Source organism: Penaeus japonicus, unplaced genomic scaffold (genome assembly GCF_977035675.1).
Source record: "Penaeus japonicus unplaced genomic scaffold, GWHDUDI00000001_assembly GWHDUDI00000011, whole genome shotgun sequence".
Taxonomy (NCBI): domain Eukaryota; kingdom Metazoa; phylum Arthropoda; class Malacostraca; order Decapoda; family Penaeidae; genus Penaeus; species Penaeus japonicus.
The window spans coordinates 20,984,865-20,989,864 of record NW_028234413.1 but is presented as its reverse complement, the minus strand read 5'-3'; positions in this window follow the sequence as shown (position 1 = coordinate 20,989,864).

Here is a 5,000-nt window from a genome sequence, read left to right as displayed (position 1 = left end):
CATCCTCCATCCCCTCTCTCTCCCTTCCCAATCCTTTTCTTCGTCAATTCCTTTCCTACATCAACCCCTCCTCACCCTCAATTCTTCCTCTCCCTCTTCATCCTACCTCCCTCCCTTCCCCCTCCCCTTCCTTCTCCTTTACCTCCCTCCTCTCATCCTACATCCCTCTTCTTCTCCCTACCCCTCTCTCGTCTTCCCCTACCCCCTCACCCCCTCCCCATCCTTATCCACCCCCTCCACCCCCTTCATCCAACTCCTCCTTCCACCTCCTACCTCCCCCTTTTTCCCCTTCCCCCCTCCCCCCTCCTTCTTTCTCTCCCTCCCCCCTTCTCCCCCTCCTCCCCCTTCCCCCCCTCCATCCCCATCCCCCTCCCCCCTCCCCCATCCCTCATCCCCCGTCCCATTGTAACCGGCCGTTTAATGTCTCCTTCCTGCCGGCCTTCCACTCAGTCATCCGATCCTCGAGAAATAGTTGCGGGGAAGCTCCTTGGACAGGCTTCCTGGGGCTTCCCTCCACCCACAAGAGGAGGGAAGGGAGGACAGGGAGGGAAGGGAGGACAGGGAGGGAAGGGAGAGGTAGGGAGGGGTAGGGAGGGGTAGGGAGGGGTAGGGAGGGGGAAAGGATGGGTAGGGAGGGGTAGGGACACGTTGGGAGGGTAGGGAGGGAGGGGTTGGGAGGGATAGGGAGAGATGGGTGGGGTTAGAGGGGTAGGGAGGAATAAAGGGGAAATGGAAAAGAAGGGATTGGAGGAGAGGGGAAGGAGAGAGGAGGGGTAGGAAGAGGTAGGGAGGGGTAGGGACATTTTGTGAGGATAGGGAGAGGTAGGAAGGGGTTGGGAGGGATAAGGAGAGAGGATGGAAGGAGAGGGAAGGATACAAGGAGAAAGGAATGGAGGAAAAGGAGAGGAGGGAATGGAGAAGAAGGAAATGTAAAGGGAGGGAATATAGGAGAATAGAATTGAAAAGGAAGGAATAGGAAAGGTAAAAGATATGGAAATGAGAGAGACGGAGAGTAAGTAAGGAGGAAAGTGGAAGGATGAGGTGGTAGAGAAAAGGTAAAGGAAAGGAGGATGGAGGAGAGGACACGAAAGAAGAGAAAGGGGATAGGGCGGAGATGGAAGAATGAAAGGAGGAGGAGAGGAGAAGGGGAAAAGGTGAAGGAAGAAAAAGGAGAAGGAGCAAGATGGGAGGAGGATGAGGAGGTAAAGGCGGAAGAAAAAGAGATGGGGAGAGAGAAGAAGGAGAGGGAGGATAAGGAAGAGGAATAGGAAGATGATGTAAAGAAGACAGAAAAGAAGGAGAAAAGAAGGGCGAGGAGGCGGGAATAAGGGAAATAAAGGAGAAGATATCGAAAAAATAAAAAGAACAGAGAAGGAGGGAAAAAGAGAAGAAGAAGGATAAAGCAAAAATAGAAGAAAAGAAGAAAAAGAAGTATAAAGCATAAAAAAAGGATAAAAAGACGAAAAAAGAAGGATAAAGCATAAATAGGAGAAAAAGAAGAAAAAAGAAGTAGGATAAAGCAAAAAAAAAAAAAAAAAAAAAAAGGAGAAAAGGGAAGGAGGAAGAGATGTCTGACCGAAGCCCTTTTTCCCGACGAATAAACACGAACCGCATTGGGTATCAGGTGAACAAGGAGGAAGGGGTTGTGGTGATGGTGATGGCGGTGGTGTCTGTGGTGTCGGTGGTGGTGGTGGTCTCGATAGCGGTGGTGTGTGGCTTTTTGGAAGAAGCGGCAAGAGTGCATGGTAGTAGTAATGGTGAGTTTTTGGTTGGTATACGTGGTGGTAGAAGTGGATTTTGGTAGTGGTGGTGGTGTCTGTAGTTGGTGATGGGTGGTGATGGGTGGTGATGGGTGGTAATGGGTGGTGATTTGTGATGATGGGTGTTATGGGATGCCGAATACGTGTGGTGGTATGTGGTGGTGGCACTGGGGATGATGGTATTGGTAGTGGTAGCGATAGTGGTACTGATATTTAGAATCATAAACCAACTGGTAGCGGTTATAGAAATAAATGACAAGAACAAGTGTTATAATAACTGTGTCTGTGTGTGTATGTATGTAGAGCGAGGGGGGATGGGGGAGGGTGGGGGGTACGAATTGGGGATGGGGTTGTGGGGTTTAGAAGAGGATAAAAGAAAGGTTAGGAAAAAAAGAAGAGTAGGGGTAGGGAATCAAAATGGGGGGTAGGGATAGGAGAGAAAGTTATTATTTTGAGACGAAAATTAATCCCAGTCTTTCGATATGGGTAGGCTGGGATCGTGTGTCTGGGTGTCTGTCAGTAGGAAGAATTTTGTTGTGGGAGGAGAGAGAGGGAGAAGGAAAGATAGATAGAGAGAAAGAGAGAGAGAGAAAGAGATAGAAAGAGATACACACACACACACACACACACACACACACACACACACAGAGAGAGGGGGGGGGAGGGAGAGGAGCAGGGAGAGAGTAAGGAAGGGTGGAAAGGAGTGAGGGAAGAAGAGAGGGAGAGAAAGAGAGAGAGAGAGAGAGAGAGAGAGAGAGAGAGAGAGAGAGAGAGAGAGAGAGAGAGAGAGAGAGAGAGAGAGAGAGAGAGAGAAAGGAGGGGAGGGAGAAATAGAGGGAGAGGAGCAGAGAGAGAGTGAGGAATGGTGGAAAGGAGTGGGGGAGGGAGAGAGAGAGAGAAAGAGAGAGAGAGAGAGGGAGCGAGAGAGGGAGAAAGAGAGGGAGAGGAGCAGTGAGAGAGTGAGGAAGGTTGGAAAGGAGTGGGGAAGGGAGAGAGAGAGAGAGAGAGAGAGAGAGAGAGAGAGAGAGAGAGAGAGAGAGAGAGAGAGAGAGAGAGAGAGAGAGAGAGAGAGAGAGAGAGAGAGAGAGAGAGAGAGAGAGAGAGAAGCAGGGGGGTGTGGGAGTCAAAAGAACATAGAACGAGAGAGCATGAAATACATTCTGGTCTCATGTAAAAATCAATCATTTGCTAAAATCTATTGATATCTCTCCTACAATGTAACACTATCAATCCTTACAAAATCCAAATGTCTATCATTATCGGGAATTTATAAAAAGGAACAACGAAAAAAATGTAATTGTTCATTATTTGGAGCCCATAAACTTCCATCAGTTTTTTTTTTTTTTTTTTTATGAATTACGTCGAAAAGGTCGTTTCCCATTTAGGACAAATGATGAACCTACCGTTCTCTCTCTCTCTCTCTCTCTCTCTCTCTCTCTATCTATCTATCTATCTATCTATCTATCATCTATCTACCTATCTATCTATCTATCTACCCATCTCGCTCCCTCTTTTAATCTCCCACTCTTCCTGATTCCCTCCCTCCCTCCATCTCTCTTTCTCCCTCTTTCTCTCTCTACCTGAAACTGGTACGAAATACCGGGTCATCGGATCAGTAATTACAGTCACTAATTATCTCCCCAACAAGCAATTAGAAGCCACAGACCCCCCCCCTCCCCCAGGCAATGGAGAGCCATCGGGACTGACGGTGAAAGATTTTTCTCATATGTCTCAATCTCGGCCAAATTAACGTGGTAAAACACCTTGTCTACACACATACGCACACACACAGACGCAATAATACACATATGCTTTTATATATATATATATATATATATATATATATATATATATATATATATATATGTACATATATAGTTATATATATATATATATATATATATATATATATATATATATATATATATATATATATATATATATGTACATATATAGTTATATATGTATACATATATATATAGATACAGATATTAATATATAGATATAGATATAAATATAGATATATATACATATACACTATATATATTTATATGTATATATTATATATATATATATATATATATATATATATATATATATATATATAACATAATATATATATATATGTATATTATATATATATATATATATTTATATATATATATATATATAATATATATATATACATAAATAAGTATATGTGTATATGCATATATGTATATAAATCTATATCTATATCTATATCTATGTCTGTAATTATATCTGTATATGTATGCATATATAACTATATATGTACATATACATATACATATATATATATATATATATATATATATATAGAGAGAGAGAGAGAGAGAGAGAGAGAGAGAGAGAGAGAGAGAGAGAGAGAGAGAGAGAGAGAGAGAGAGAGAGAGAGAGAGAGAGAGAGAGAGAGAGAGAGAGAGAGAGAGAGAGAGAGAGAGAGAGAGAGAGAGAGAGAGAGAGAGAGTGAGAGAATGAGAGAGAGTGAATGAGAGAGAGAATGAGAGAGAGTGAATGAGAGAGAGAATGAGAGTGAGAGAATGAGAGAAAGAAAGAAAGAAAGAAGAGAGAGAGATATGAAAAAAATATATATATAAAGACAGAAAAAAAACAAAACGAAAAAAAACGAAAGCTAGACAAAGAGAGACATAATTAAAAAAAAAGAGAAAGAAAAGAAAACAAAAAGAATCAAACAACACAAACAGACACCATAACAAAGTAATTCCTAAAAAATATATATATATATATATAAATATATATGTATGTATATATATATATATATATATATATATATATATATATGTATATATATATATATATACATACATACACATCCCTACCTCCATTTTGAATTCCGGAAGCGATTCGATGATATGAAAATGATATGAAATAACAAAAAAAAAAAAAAAAAAAGAAAGATTCAATAATGATGCTTACGACATTGATCTCAACCATATCGTTACCTCCAGGACAAAGATGACAAACAACCAAATGATTACACACGTATCTCTCGCCCATCTACAGTCTCCCTCGAGGCAAGAGGTGAGAGGTCATTTCATAGTGGAATACTTAGATCGTGTTTAACTTTTTTTTTCTTTTTTTTTGTTATTTCATATCATTTTCTTTCTCTTTTTGTTTTCTGTTCTGTTTTTTTATTATTTTCATTATTTTTGGTGTTTTATTTATATTGTTTTAATGCCATTATTGCTAAATATCTAT